Raw genomic sequence first — 17225 nt, forward strand, 5'->3', positions numbered from 1 at the left:
TAAATGTATCACACATGGTTGACTACAGTGGAGCCTCGGACGACTTTGCAAATGCCAACTGCACTGGAGACTGTGATGGAGGTTAAGTTAGGAACAACAACTATTCTTCCTTGTGGATGTGGGAAATGGAATAGTGATGGTAACAATCTTCCCAAGTGGAGAAATAATCGTGGTGAGGTTGTATTGTTACAAGGACCAGAAGTGGATGGTATATCCTATAGTCAAAGAAAATATTTTTTGTTCAATGATATTAAAATGGTGGAAGGTTTCGGGTGATTGTTCACTTGTTTTGCTTAATATTACATGGGAAGATCTAGGACAATATGTGTGTACTTATTTAGAGCCGGAGTTTAAAACTGTTCCGTTTCAAAATCATTGGATAGCAGGTCGTGTGACTCATAAAGTGACGCTTATGATGGAAAATTTAAAGTCTGTTGAAATTTCTACAGTCACTAAAGGAATACAGAAACCATATATCACAGTAATTACTCCAAAAGTAAATAATATACAGAAGACGTTTGTCACTTTGTTCTCGGAAACAATTGAAAGTGTTAATACTTCAACTAAAGCAGTGAATTTGGTGGTAACTTTGAAAGAGATGAATGCTACGACAGTAGTAACATCCCTTGTAAATGTGACGTCAACACAATTTTTCAGAAGGTAAAGAATGTAGTAAATGTAACCCAGAAGTTTGTGTTTCCGACGGAGTTAGGTGAAAATAGCAGTAAGGATGTTTTTGATATTGGAGAGCAGATGGTAGAAGAGAAGGATGTAGATTCATCTGAAACAGTTCAGAATATTATGAACAAAAAACAGTTCTGAATCTTACAAAACGCTGCTTCCAATCCGGCCACTCTCCTGGCTTGTCAAACGAAAAGTTCGTTGGAGGATTGAATTTTGCCATGACTCTTCACCAGTCGTTCACTTCTGACACCATGTAAAATGATAACGAAGGAGGCAGTTTATCATTTAGTTTTCTTTTTACTCTCTTAACTCTCGATGCAGGTACAAAGTGAACAGTGACACACACATTTCCCATGCTACCGTAAATAACACAGTATATGCGCAGACACATTTTAACTAGCGTATATGACAGAGTAGAGCAGCAGTCCACAGCAGCAGCAGCGTGCTTTCAACACTGGTGAGTAGCATACCTGTCTCTCTATTATGTAAAATTATGTAAAATTCTTGTATTCAAGCATCATTGCTATCGAAGTATTGTGAGCTAAGAAACGGGAATTTGCAAAAATGCTTGTTTGAACTCAGCTAATGTTGAGTGTTTTAGCTAACCTTAGCTAATGTTAGTAGTTAGGCCTAATCAACCTAATTAGTCGACATAACGTTACTGGTTTTATACAGCCCCTCTCAAAATCAAAGGCAGAATAAACAATTTTGAGGCAGTACAATTTCGAGGCAGTATTTTAAACTATTTCGAATACAAAAATGCAAGCTGAATTAGCTCAGCAGCCACATCTGGCGGCTCTTTTTGTTGCCTCTGCTACTTTTTTTCCTTTTAGTTTTGTGTGAATGAGTTAAAAGACATTTGGTAATATTGTACAAAACAAGCTGTGTAAGCAGTTGAAGCTAGTGTTACATTAACTAGGCCTATCAGTGTTCATCCTAGCTCTTATTTATGAGAGTGCCATTAATTAACAGCTTAATGTAGCTGCCAAGGAGTTTAATTATAGTCTTATCAGTTAATATGTGTGAATGCACCTGACATAATTACTAAGAAAAAATATGACAAATCCAAACAAAATAAGAACTCTCCCATTGTTCTATTTCTAGGCTGGCTATATAGTTTTCATCTATAAGTGTGTTAAATTTGTGAATTTAACCTGAAATTTGGTGGGTGAATGTTAACCACACAGTATTTACCTTACAAAAACATAAATTATAAAAAGTGCCTCCTGTTGACTAGGGTTGAGCATCGTTTTGATTTGAACGATTCTGAGCAGATCAGGCTGTGGACCAGGCAGTGCAGCCAGTGGATCAAGAAGTGCAGGCGGTGGACCAAGAAATGCAGACAGTGGATCCGGATGTGCAGGTTGAGGAATATATGGAGAACAATGCTGATGAGGCTATAAATCTGCAGTTGGACTTTGACAGTGATGTTGATGACCTGTACATGTGTAGTGACTGTGATGAAGATCCTGCCTGTGATTTTACTGAAGAGGAACCCCACTCTGATCGAATTACTCGAAGAGGAAACTAGCTGAATGGGCAGCTAACCGTCAGGTGTCTCATTCTGCACTTTCAGAGTTACTAGCAATACTCTTGGAGCTAGGTCTGGATGTACCCAAGGATCCCAGAACTCTCCTCGGTACAGTGAAAGAATGTACGGTCAAATTTAATCCCATCCCTAGGTTGCCATGGTGGCAGATATATGGGGCACAAATGTAGATGATGCAACGAGGCGAATGATGAAATATATTCTGTCAAACGAGCTGGCATTGGACTATAACATGTTTGGCCATCACTGGAAAAAGAAGTTTAAGGACTTGTGTCTTTTCAACGTTGTGTATGGTAAGTAAATTAGAGAAGTTCTTCAACTAATGAAAATCATTTGTTGAAGAACATTCCATCTGCAGAGATTATAGTTCTCCGTCGCCCTGAAAAATGAGAGGAAAAAAATTACAATGTGCGCTTTTGTTGTGCAGGGCTCGACAGTTCAAGTGTTTCACTCGTATTTGAGACTAAAAATAGATGTGTGCGAACTGTAAAATGTATTTAGGGGCACGTGCGAATAAAAAGTGTAATAAAATTCAGCTGAAGCAGATTATTTTTTCACCGGGCGCATTTCCTCTGCGGCAGTGCCCCTAGGCCCAAGGAGTCAAGGTCCGCAGGGTTTGTTTTTTTTATCACTTTTGTAAAAAGCGTCTGTCTTGCAGTCAAACAACTGCAGGACAGACACAGTGGCTGTGAAGAAAGCAGGGAAGGCTGTTATCACGGTGCTGTGTCTGATGTCAAACTGTGCACACTTCGCTAAAGTGCAGGTGAACCTGTCTCCACCTTTGCTACGCCCACCGGCCTGTTTTCAGAAAAGTGCAGGAATACGACGTGATGCGAATTGCGACACAGTACATGCGAGTCTCACAAGAAACGTGACACAAAAAGAGATCAATGAATGCATTCCTACTGAACCCCGAGATGACCGTTGACCACACTGCAGCGATTTCAGTCACACAGTGGTGAAAGTAACAGTTTCTCAGATCCTTTTTAGGCTACTTAAGTAAAAGCAGAAAAATACTGCCGTCTGAAAATACTCAATTACAAGTAAACGACCTGAATTCAAAATGTTACAAGAGTAAAAATACATTAGTATAGCAGAAAAATGTACATAAAGTAACAAAAGTAAAAGTACTCATTGTGCAGCAGTGTGATATTATTAAAGTATATTTTATTGTTTGCTTGTGTCACTAACAAACGTGAGATTTGAATGTTCTTCATCAGTGTTGGGCCCCTTCATATATACTTTGGGTACATTATTAACTACTGCATCATACCATATACTGTAAGTGTATCAAATGTTGTTTTTTAAATAATAATACACTTTATTTATATAGCACCTTTCAAGTGCATAGCAAATCTTAAAAAAAAGAAAAGGAAAGAGCAGAGAATTTAAACAAAAGAATAGAATAGATTATTAAAATATATTCTTTTATGTCAAATCTTCATCTGAAAAGTAACTAAAGCTGTCAAATAAATGTAGTGGAGTAGAAAGTACAATGTTTCCGTCTAAGATGTAGTGGAGTGGAAAAATAAAGTAGCATCCCATAGGAATACTCAAGTAAAGTACAAGTATCTCATAATTGTCGTTAAGTACAGTACTTAAAGGTGCTCTAAGTGATGTTGGGTGACGTTACTTCTTGTTGACGTTCAAAGTATTTTCAAACAAAACAAAGACTAGCTCGCTCCTCCCTCCTCCTCATCCCGTCCCCTCCCTTCTGTGCTTCAGCGCACTAACCCGCTCCACCCCCCCAAAATCCTTCTTGTCCATTATTGGCTGAACACTGGAACACGGTTTGTGTATGTTTGCATGGTCCAGGTTGGACCACTTTGTTTACTGGTGTGTTTAGGGGACCGGCAGCTCGCGGATAGTGAGGAGATGTTTGCTGTATGTGACAAAACATGTTGTAGCCTAAAAAATGCGAGACATCGCTTAGAGTATCTTTAAGTAAACTTAAGTTTAACCTGTAACCTGCAGAGTCTATTGTGTGCTACTGAATCAACCAGAGGACAAAGCACAGAGATGCTACCTACTACAATAAGGAAATTGCATGACATAAGCATAGATAGAATGAACATAAAACGGGGATAGAATGCCATAATTAATGGAAATAAGATGGGAAAAAAACAGCAGTAGCGCTAAGCTTACAACTGGCGGTGGATCTGTGTAGTTCGAGCTGAAAGTGAACAAGGGCAGGTGCGTTCTATTTCAATCACCCGTTCCTGCCCCACCCACTTTCCCTCTGCTCACCAAGTGGCCTTCGTGCGACGTATGCTCTTACGTCATACCAAGGGCTGAGGGGTAGTGAAAGAGGGCATGTTGAAACACTAATGAAATGCAGCCTCTGTCTGAGCTCTTGGCCCTCCTTCCCAAAAAGCCCTGTCTGCTCTGATTGGTCAGCTAGCCCACTCTGTGATTGGTCAACCAAATTCAAACAAGCCACTGGTCGGGCTGAGCACTTATGGGCAGCACATTTGCAAAACTGGGCTGTCTTTCTCAATTAATGACATCACTAATGGAGGAATTTCAAACAGAATGTGGGCGAGGTGTTTTCAGGCAGTTTGTCTGTGGGAGCAATCTACCATGTGTTTGTGTACGATTAATTTAATAATTTTCATTTAGGGTAAAAATCAGTTTTTGACGGATGATCATGACACCGGTAGCCCATTGCGAAGACTTGCTTGGGATGTAGCATCTACCCGCCCCTGCTGCTGTAGCCTACTGCACATGCGGGAGACACACGCACAGATGTTCCTCGATTTATAGTTAGATGAAGGATTGATTTACAAACATTTAATAGCGACATTATTCTGAAAGGCAAGTACTTTATTATACAGTTATGTTATGCAATCATAATATACCACCAGAAAACACACTGATGTGATTTTCTTTGTTATTTTTCTTTGTTATTTCTTAGCCTTTACTAGTGCAAAATACAACGTAACACGGGGTCAGTGTATCTTTGGGTCATTCAATTTTCCTTTCATAAACAGGTATTACAAAATAAAAAACGAATGGTTGTTGGATTTTCGTTTTAAAATACAAAATTTGAAAGTTGAAATACAATGCATTTTTTCCTTTTCATGGTCAAAAGGGGATGACACTTCAATTTGAAGAGGAAAAGAGAGGCAAGGATAGCAGAGTTGGAAGAACGCTGTAAATCGTTAGAGCAATCTCTTAAGACTTGTTTTTCTAAATTTACACAAACTCTTCGAACAGAGCTGAATGATCTGCTAAGAAAGAGAGCTGAGTTAAAAATGCACAGAGTGAGTCAAAATTACTATTTTAACGGCTGTAAACCAAGCAAATTGCTTGCTCTGAAATTAAAACAAAGTGAATCCAGAGCTACTATCAACAGCATCCGCACAGACCGACGTATCGCAACAAATCCTAAGGATTTCAGCACCACTTTTCAATCGTTTTACACAAAGTTGTATGAGTCCTCTTGCAACCCAGATCCGAAACAGTGCCAGAAGTTCCTAAAAGAACTAAAACTGCCTCTTCTTCTTGACCCAGAAGAGTCAGAAGAACAGGGTCAACCGATAACCTTAGAGGAACTTAAATCAGCATTAAAAACTGTTAAAAAAGGGAAAACACCAGGGTTGGATGGAATTCCATCAGAACTTCTTTTACAGTATTTTGACATATTAGGACCTACCATTTACAACTTTAACTTCAGCCATAGAGAAGGGTACTTTCCACCAACAAACCAACACCGCGCTGATTTCCGTCATGCCAAAGAAGGGTAAAGATCCTACGGATTGCTCAAATTACAGGCCCATCAGCCTCATCGGGACTGATATTAAGATTTATTCCAAAGTCCTGGCTCTCCGCTTAGAGCACTTTATCGAGAAGCTAGTCCACCCCGACCAATCAGGTTTTATACCCAAGCGTCATGCTGCAGACAATGTACGCAGACTATTTCATGTAATAGAAAAAACCTTCCAACAACGGCAGCAGTTTTATCAGTGGACGCGGAAAAGGCTTTCAACCGCCTAGAGTGGAACTACTTGTGGCAAGTAATGGAGTGGCTTGGTTTGGGGGCCAAATTCATTGACATGGTGCGTACTTTATATGCGAATCTCACGGCCATAGTCTCAACCAATGGATTGCACTCTCAGCCGTTTCCCATTAAGCAGGGCTCGCGACAGGGATGTCCGCTCTCCCCCATGCTATTTGCAGTCTCTCTTGAACCGTTAGCCCAAGCCATAAGGCAAAATAAAATTTGTAATATCCAGATTAAATCCAGTAGCAGCTCAATATCATTTGGAGTTTTTGGAGTACGTTTGAGTGACATCTCAGTGCCTGCCCTGCTGTTTTCAGTGCAGCTGACGTTAGAGACTCTGGAGGACACACAAACCACTCTACAAAGCGGATTGCTACAAGATTAATAAAGTATTGATCATATACACTGTAAATTTACAACCAATTTTCAACAATAAAATACTGTTTTCATGTTAAACAGTTTAGCACTGTAGTTAGCAATGCATTGTGGTCTGCTTAACTTGGAGCAATAGGACAGATGCCCTAAACAGTATGCTGATGTTTAAAATTACAGGACACTACAGTATTTTTTCGAAACTGAGTGTTGACTGGGGAATTTGGAGCACGGTCAGAAGTTTGATACATTAGTCTTTTAAATTGAGGCTACTGCTTTTGGTCAATTTTCTTTAAAAAATACGGAACTAATTTGCCATCAACTCCTTGAGGGACTTAGGGAACCATCATTTGGATAGGAGATTTTACAGAAGAGGATGCACAATTTAGATGACGTGCTACACATCATCGAGTGTTCTTCGTCAACATCCATCGGGTCTTGCATCTACAAATTCAACGGTAATTAAAATCTTATTTATATTGCAAAGAATGTTTGATATCAAACTGATGCTCAGGAGCTTATCTTGCTAGGGATTTGAATCTGTCATTTATCAGTGAGGCTTAGATTTGAATAGCCAAAACAATATTACTTTTGGGTGTTTTTTTGTTTAATTTTAGTAACATTAGCCGAACGTCTGCATCCGAGGAACAACACTCGTTAATCGGTAAGAGAAGCCAATTGGCAGATGGAGGCAGCAGGAAAATAGCATTATACTGTACATTCCTGATTGTATAGTTTATTTATTATTATGATAATGATTGTTTGTTGTTGTTTGACAGTGGCAACATTGGAATAATGCTGCAGAGAGGAACAGCGGCTACCAAAGTGATGGTCATCTCTCCTGGATCTACAAGAACTAAGACGTAAAAACACAAGCCTACCTCAGGACTATTTTAAGAGGTAAAAACACAAGCCTACCTCACAGGACTATTTTAAGAGGTAACCTGCAAGTCTAGCTCACAGTGGCACAGGTGCCTACCTTACAGTTTCATCCCTAAATGTTTTTATTGATGCATATTATTGATGCATATTGTCAAAATGTTCTACTGTGCTATAATAGTTTCAAAATGGCCTTAATGCACATTTTCAAAATTTTCTTAAGTTTGTTTTCCAAATGTTGCCAATTCTGCATATGTTCAAAATGTTATTATGAAAGTATATTTTTACAGACAGCAGAAAATACATTGCAGATTACATATGTAAATATTTTAAATTGACTTTTGAGTAAATTTTAATCTAACTCACTGGGCTATTTTAAGAGGAAAAACACGAGCCTGTGGGCATTGTTTTTCCCAAAATGTGCCAAAGATGCTTGTATGCTGAATGTTCTTACTCATGTAATCAAAAAGGTCTTGATGTTCCTTAAATAGTCTTAATAGTGTAATTTTCCAAATATTGCTAATGATGTTTATTTGTTGCCTTGGTCCTTTTCTTAGACCCGTTGTGTTATTATTCAAGGTAAAGCTTAACTTACTGTAGGTAAGATGCATCACTTATGACAAGAATTTGGTAAGTGTTCAAACTTGTCTTAAATCAAAAAAGTCAACTATAGGTTATGCCTGTCACATTTGGTAAGGGTTAGGGGCAGTCTCTGATGAGTAATTTAAGAATTTAAGTTTATTGCCATAGTCTAAAGCAGACACTACTAGGCTGTTTCTTGTTTGCTACTTCTCAGTGTCGTCCAACAGGTTTTATTTTCTTTCTTTTTTTCCATTTTTTGAAAGTAGCAGTATCATGTTGACATTGACATTGCTCTTTGAAATAAATGTATTTGATTTTTAAGTTTTTATTGCTTATTTTGCATAATATTCACAATAATGCATATCTTAAGCAATTGTCTATAGCCCTGAGAATAATGAAGTTCATTGCAATCAATATTGATTGCAATGAAGACTGATATTTAAGGAAACTGTTACATTTAGATATTGTATTATCTACTGTGCCTGTCTACAGTAAACTGTGAGAAGTTAAAGTAACAACCTAAACAGAATAGTATTGTAATTTCTAAATAATCACAGAAATGTGCTGCATGTATTTTTTTACTGTATTAGACTGTGAAATCATTTAACAGTGTGAATACAGAAATATACTGTATTTCTGGTTTACAGACTACTACCGTAAAGTCATTTTACAGTATATATACTGTAAAATTACAGTATATTGCTGTCGTCTTTGCTGCCAGCTCTTTACTGTAAATTATAGAAATACAGAAATATACCATTTTTCTGGTTTACAGACTACTACCGTAAAGTCATTTTACATATGAATACCGTAAAAATAACGGTATACTGCTGGCATTCCTGCTGCCAGCTCTTTACTGTTATTTTACAAGAAAATTATTTACAGTGTATATTGTCGGTGATGTACGTTGCTAGCATGGTTAAGAGATGTTTGTTGTTTTGTCGTGTTAAGTTACTATTAAAGCTGTGTAAGTTAGCATTTAACGTTAGCTAACTTCTAACATTAAATGCCTTACTCAATAGAGCTGTATTAATTATCGTCTTGTTTCTGTAGAACAATGAAACATTGTAGGACCTGCAGGATCCGAGCAGAGCTACGATGCTGTCCCAGGTAGGTCAGTATATGGTCTATTATTATGTCAAATTATTATCTAGCTAATGTTAACTACTCATTGTTGTGGTTGCTATTGGTCTGATAATACACAATGCCAGGGTATTGGTTAAGTTGTACAATGTCGAAGCTGTGAATATAATGTATTCTATCTAGAGGTTCACACATACAGTACATATGCAGTGTTAGCACTGCTTAACTGGTTCATCATCTAGCTATGTGCTTTATTATAGCATAGCACAAAAACAAACTCAGTAATGATAACTACCTTTACAGCCAAGATGATGACATTAGACAAGAATGTTCATCTGTACTTTCCTAGTTATGACAAACACTGGCTATCCTAACTCTAATTACATGTATTCTGTTGCATTTGCAAGCAGATCAGCAGAAGGGAAGTGTTCATAGTGTTTTTAAAGCCTAAACATTTGCTAATGGCAATTTGAAAGCAAGTTATTTTAATTGTAAATCACCCAAGCTTAGAAGCCGCTGTTATCAATAAGAACTTTGTTACCATTTGATTTGTGTAAGGAACTTTGTTATAATTTTCTATCACAGCTCACATCAGGCAGCAGGCAGTCCTACCAAGAGGACGTGGTCGCAGCAGAGGGAGAGGAGCCTTCGGTCTCTCTGTGGAGGAAACACTACATTTGCAAAGGCTTCAAACAGCCAGGGTTGCGACCGAGTATGTACTGATCATATTTTACTGAGATACTCAATTAACACTTACAATAACCTTTTTCTTAAGTTTATTTTCCTTTGTGTACTTGTCATTTCTAAGTCCATTGTATGTCAATATATCCTACTACAGTATACTGTCCTGTAATTTAATTTGTGTAATTTGTACATTGTTTTACTGTAATTATATGCACATAATATATTAAAACACTTTTTTCACATTCATCCTTGTCTGTTTGGTTCATTATATAATACAGGAAATAAGGTTGAGACTACTATAATGCTTAATTTTTAGTCCAATATAAAACTTCAGAATACATAATGGATATTTGAACGTATTTTGCTGGGGTCCTGGTGGTAGAAGAAGCAGTACATCACAGGTCAGGATCAGTTTTTCATCACCAACAATACACAAACGTACTGAGTAAAAAACATATTCAGTTTCACCTAAGGCAAGCTGTATTTCTCTGCTGACTTGTGTCTGCAACAACACTTCTGAGGGTGGTGCAGGAATATCACACACAACTCCTAGACGCCTGGGATCATCTGGTCTCCTGAGCTCACTGATGGCCCACTGCTCCAGTCTAGATGACAGCCTTTTCTGCAAGACAGCTCTTTGGAGGGTTGGGATGTGGCTGTAGTCCTTCACTTCCTTGACTTCCTTTTGCAAAGCTTGAAGTACCTTATTAGATGATAAAAAGTGCTTGAATTTAGCTCAATAATAAATAATTGTAATAAAGCCTTTGCACTCTAGGATCATTTTTCTAGCTTTCATAATCACTACTGGAACACTTACTGTATTTCTGGAATATTATTGATCACACTTTCTAGATTCCTACCTCCGTGTTGACTACATCTGTAAAGTACAATATGGCTTCATGTTCAATTTACTCAAATGATCCATCTGCTTTTCCGTTGGGTAATCTGCCAAGGTGGTCCAGGGCAGCCACCAGGACCCGACCTTCATCAGCCATGTACATCACATCAAACAATAATGATCACTAAGCAAAGTATTTGTCAAGGGCCTGGTGTGTTAGTTAAAGTACTTAGTTTGGACAGTAGTAACAATATGCATTCATTCTAAATATTGTTGAAATTTACAGCGTTAAAATATACAAAAATATGTCATCTGCCATCTTGCAGCAGATACAAGAAGAAACTGTGTACAGATGGAACATTATCTAATGTATGTGTCAATCTCTAAATATAATACATTATATTAGCAGTTTCTACATTGTACAACTTAACCAATACCCTAGCTGGATAATAATTTGTCATAATAGACCATATAGCTACATTACTGACCTACCTGGGACAGCATCGTAGGTCTGCTCGAGTCCTGCAGGTCACACAATGTTTCATTGTTCTACAGAGCGAAGACGATAATTAATACAGCTCCATTGAGTAAGGCATTTAATGTTAGAAGTTAGCTAACGTTAAATGCTAACTTACACAGCTTTAATAGTAACTTAACACAACAAAACAACAAACATCTCTTAACCATGCTAGCAACGTACATCACCGACAATATACACTGTAAATAATTTTCTTGTAAAATAACAGTAAAGAGCTGGCAGCAGGAATGCCAGCAGTATACCGTTATTTTTACGGTATTCATATGTAAAATGACTTTACGGTAGTAGTCTGTAAACCAGAAAAATGGTATATTTCTGTATTTCTATAATTTACAGTAAAGAGCTGGCAGCAAAGACGACAGCAATATACTGTAATTTTACGGTATATATACTGTAAAATGACTTTACGGTAGTAGTCTGTAAACCAGAAATACAGTATATTTCTGTATTCACACTGTTAAATGATTTCACAGTCTAATACAGTAAAAAAATACATGCAGCACATTTCTGTGATTATTTAGAAATTACAATACTATTCTGTTTAGTTATTCTGTTGTTACTTTAACTTCTCACAGTTTACTGTAGACAGGCACAGTAGATAATACAATATCTAAATGTAACAGTTTCCTTAAATATCAGTCAGTAACAACACTCGTTAATCAATAAGAGAAGCCAATTGGCAGATGGAGGCAGCAGGAAAATAGCATTATACTGTACATTCCTGATTGTATAGTTTATTTATTATTATGATAATGATTGTTTGTTGTTGTTTGACAGTGGCAACATTGGAATAATGCTGCAGAGAGGAACAGCGGCTACCAAAGTGATGGTCATCTCTCCTGGATCTACAAGAACTAAGACGTAAAAACACAAGCCTACCTCAGGACTATTTTAAGAGGTAAAAACACAAACCTACCTCACAGGACTATTTTAAGAGGTAACCTGCAAGTCTAGCTCACAGTGGCACAGGTGCCTACCTTACAGTTTCATCCCTAAATGTTTTTATTGATGCATATTATTGATGCATATTGTCAAAATGTTCTACTGTGCTATAATAGTTTCAAAATGGCCTTAATGCACATTTTCAAAATGTTCTTAAGTTTGTTTTCCAAATGTTGCCAATTCTGCATATGTTCAAAATGTTATTATGAAAGTTTAGCAGTTAGCTAACGTTAAATGCTAACTTACACAGCTTTACTAGCTAGCTTGTAACTTAACATAAAACAACAAACGTCTAGTAACCATGCTTGCAACGTAGATCACAGACAGTATATATGAGTAATACATTAATCTTGTCCTCTCCGGGAACCATCACCTTATCGTGGTGGAGAGGTTTGTGTGTCCCTATGAACCTTAGGGCTGTGTTGTCTGGAGCTTTGTGCTCCTGGTAGGGTCTCCCAAGGCAAAGTGGTCTCAGGTGAGGGGCCAGACAAAGAATGGTTCAAAAATCCTATGAAAAATCGAGGAAGGGATGAAGTGACCCTGCCCGGAGGAAGCCTGGGGCCCCCGTCTGGAGCCAGGCCCAGATGGAGGGCTCGTCAGCGAGCGTCTGGTGGCCGGATTTGCCACGGAGCCCGGCCGGGCACAGCCCAAAAAAGCTACGTGGCGGACATCTCTCCATCCCATGGGCCCACCACCTGTGGGAGGAACCGCTGGGGTCGGGTGCGCTGCCACATGGGTGGCAGTGAAGGTCAGGGGCCGACGGACCAGACCCGGGCAGCAGAGGCTGGCTCTGGGGACGTGGAATGTCACCTCTCTGTGGGGGAAGGAGCCGGAACTTGTGCGCGAGGTGGAGCGCTACCGGTTAGATCTGGTGGGGCTTACCTCTACGCACAGTCTTGGTTCTGGAACCATACTCCTGGATAGGGGTTGGACTCTTTTCTTCTCCGGAGTTGCCCAGGGTGTGAGGCGCCGGGCGGGTGTGGGGATACTCACAAGCCCCCGGCTGAGTGCCGCTACGTTGGAGTTTAACCTGGTGGACGAGAGGGTCGCCTCCCTACGCCTGCGGGTTGTGGGGGGGAAAACTCTGACTGTTGTTTGTGCATATGCACCAAACAAGAGTTCGGAGTATTCGGCCTTCTTGGAGACCTTGAGTGGAGTCCTGCATGGGGGCTCAGTCGGGGACTCCATAGTTCTGCTGGGGGGACTTCAACGCGCACGTGGGTAATGATGGAGACACATGGAGAGGTGTGATTGGGAGGAACGGCCTCCCTGATCTAAACCAGAGTGGTTGTTTGTTGTTGGACTTCTGTGCTAGTCATGGATTGTCTATAACGAACACCATGTTCGAACATAGGGATGCTCATAAGTGTACTTGGTACCAGAGCACCCTAGGCCAAAGGTCAATGATCGATTTTATAATCGTTTCATCTGATCTGAGGCCATATGTTTTGGACACTCGGGTGAAGAGAGGGGCGGAGCTGTCAACCGATCACCATCTGGTGGTGAGTTGGGTCAGGGGGGTGGGGAAGACTCTGGACAGACCTGGTAAGCCCAAACGGGTAGTGCGGGTAAATTGGGAACGTCTGGAGGAGGCCCCTGTCCGACAGACTTTCAACTCACACCTCCGGCTGAGCTTTTCGTGCATCCCTGTGGAGGCTGGGGCCATTGAACCTGAGTGGACAATGTTCAAAGTTTCCATTGCTGAAGCTGCGGTGAGGAGCTGTGGTCTTAGGGTCTTAGGTGCCTCAAGGGGCGGTAACCCACGAACACCGTGGTGGACACCGGTGGTCAGGGAAGCCGTCCGACTGAAGAAGGAGTCTTTCCGGGATATGTTATCCCAGACGACTCCGGAGGCAGTTGCAAGGTACCGAAGGGCCCGAAGGGCCGCAGCCTCTGCCGTGAAAGAGGCAAAGCAGCGTGTGTGGGAGAAGTTCGGAGAAGACATGGAGAAGGACTTCCGGTCGGCACCAAGGTGCTTCTGGAAAACTGTTCGCCACCTCAGGAGGGGGAAGCGGTGAACCATCCAAGCTGTGTACAGTAAGGATGGGACGCTGTTGACCTCAACTGAGGAGGTAATAGGGCAGTGGAAGGAGCACTTTGAGGAACTCCTAAATCCGACTAATACGCCCTCTATGGTAGAGGCAGAGCTGGAGGATGAGGGGGGATTGGCATCAATTTCACTGGTGGAGGTTGCTGAGGTAGTTAAACAACTCCACAGTGGCAAAGCCCCAGGAATTGACAGATCCGTCCAGAAATGCTTAAAGCTCTAGGTGTGGAGGGGTTGTCTTGGTTGACGCCTCTTCAACATTGCGTGGAAGTCTGGGACGGTGCCTAAGGAGTGGCAGACCGGGGTGGTGGTTCCCCTTTTTAAAAATGGGGACCAGAGGGTGTGTGCCAATTACAGGGGTATCACACTTCTCAGCCTCCCCGGTAAAGTCTACTCCAAGGTGCTGGAAAGGAGGGTTCGGTCGATAGTCGAATCTCAGGTTGAAGAAGAACAATGTGGATTCCGTCCTGGTCATGGAACAACGGACCAGATCTTTACTCTCGCAAGGATCCTGGAGAGAGCCTGGGAGTATGCCCAACCAGTCTACATGTGTTTTGTGGATCTGGAGAAGGCGTATGACCGGGTGCCCCGGGAGATACTGTGGGAGGTGCTGCGGGAGTACGGGTTGAGGGGGTCCCTTCTCAGGGCCATCCAATCTCTGTACGACCAAAGCGAGAGCTGTGTCTGGGTTCTCGGCAGTAAGTCGGACTCGTTTCAGGTGAGAGTTGGCCTCTGCCAGGGCTGCGCTTTGTCACCAATCCTGTTTGTAGTATTTATGGACAGGATATCGAGGCATAGTCGGGGTGGAGAGGGGTTGCAGTTCGGTGGGCTGGGGATCTCATCGCTGCTTTTTGCAGATGATGTGGTCCTGATGGCATCATCGGCCTGTGACCTTCAGCACTCACTGGATCGGTTCGCAGCCGAGTGTGAAGCGGCTGGGATGAGGATCAGCACCTCTAAATCGGAGGCCATGGTTCTCAGCAGGAAACTGATGGAGTGCCTTCTCCAGGTAGGGAATGAGTCCTTACCCCAAGTGAAGGAGTTCAAGTACCTTGGGGTCTTGTTCGCAACTAAGGGGACAATGGAGCGGGAGATTGGTCGGAGAATCGGCACAGCAGGTGCGGTATTACATTCAATTTATCGCACCGTTGTGACGAAAAGAGAGCTGAGCCAGAAGGCAAAGCTCTCAATCTACCGGTCAGTTTTTGTTCCTACCCTCACCTATGGTCATGAAGGCTGGGTCATGACCGAAAGAACAAGATCCAGGGTACAAGCGGCCAAAATGGGTTTCCTCAGGAGGGTAGCTGGCGTCTCCCTTAGAGATAGGGTGAGAAGCTCAGTTATCCGTGAGGAGCTCGGAGTAGAGCCGCTGCTCCTTTGCGTCGAAAGGAGCCAGTTGAGGTGGTTCGGGCATCTGGTAAGGATGCCCCCTGGGCGCCTCCCTAGGGAGGTGTTCCAGGCACGTCCAGCTGGGAGGAGGCCTCGGGGGAGACCCAGGACTAGGTGGAGGGATTATGTCTCTAACCTGGCCTGGGAACGCCTCGGGATCCCCCAGTCGGAGCTGGTTAATGTGTCCCGGGAAAGGGAAGTTTGGGGTTCCCTGCTGGAGCTGCTACCCCCGCGACCCGACCCCGGATAAGCGGATGAAGATGGATGGACATTAATCTTGTAGGAATCCGCTGTGTAGAGTGGTTTGTGTGTCCTCTAAAGTCACTAACGTCAGCTGCACTGAAACGTCAGGGTAGGCAGGCACTGAGCTGTCACTCAAATGTACTCCAAAACCTCATTAGCCAATTGGGATGCACCCCTGTAAGACCCGCCCACGCGAGAGATTTGTGCCAGAATTGCAAGCAAAGAATTTGGAAGTGCAAACGAGAAAGCTGGGAGCACAACTGCAAACGTGATGGAGAGAGCAAAAGACTGACAGTTTACGACTACACAAATGTTTTGTTTGCAAGTTTTAAGTTTTCTAATTCTTTGCTTGAGTTAGCGATGTTTGTTTGATACTTGAGAAGTTTTGCTTGGAATTAAAGGCACAAAAATAATCCCATAAGTGTGTGCCTGGAGGAATTTCAGTACTCAAGTAGGCATCCATGTTGATGGACGTCCACATGGTTAGGCTCACTGCAACCACCTTCTTCACTTAAGCTTTGTCCTTCTCCTTTAGCTCAGCATATTTAGAAAGTGCTTAATTTTCAAATGCAACATGAAAATATTCTTTGACTTTTTGACTATTTTGGAAACAAAATCCCTAAATTCCACATCCTCCATAATACTTAATGGCTATGTGTGATTGAAAACTTTGGGATTTCTCGACACAAGCGCCGAAGCCTCGGCACAGAACAAAACACCACTACTTTTGAACTCTGCCTCTTTTTTGGTTAAGCACTTGTTTGACGATTTTGGACATTGTTGCTTTGATTTATGCATTAAATCTTGTGAAGTGAATTGCCTGTTGAGTCGAGCATGAGTCCATTCTGTGGCAGACCCAACATACTTTTTATGTATACAATTCTGTTGCCATCCTGTTTAAATGTATGGCTTCTTTCTACTTTTTCAGAAATCTGTTTTCTAATTTTAGAGGACAATTTCCTCCTAGACAAAATATTGTGTATACAATTCCATTGTTATGCTGGCTAAATGTATAGCTTTTTCTAATTGGATTTGAAAGGGTTTCACAAGATCACGAGTGGTTGTGTTGATTTCTAAAAAATAAAAAATGTGAATTACCTGCTATTTCATTTATTTCTTCACCATATACAGTATTGCAATGTTAAGTACTCAAAGAACCATTTGGGCCCGCCAATAACTTTTTTGGGAAAGGTTTTTTATGGAACAATTCTTTTTCGTAAGTTTTTCAAAGAACCAGAAATGGTGCCTGATTTTCCCTGATTTTTTCATTTTATTGTTGATTCTTTGAGGCACCTGCACACCTGTGTGTGTGCATGTTTTAAGAAAATGGTTCTTTAAAGAACTTTTGTCTGAAAGGTGCTTTGTCGAAAAAGAAATGGTTCTTCTATGGCA

This window comes from Sander vitreus, chromosome 12 (genome assembly GCF_031162955.1).
Source record: "Sander vitreus isolate 19-12246 chromosome 12, sanVit1, whole genome shotgun sequence".
NCBI classification, from domain to species: Eukaryota; Metazoa; Chordata; class Actinopteri; order Perciformes; family Percidae; genus Sander; species Sander vitreus.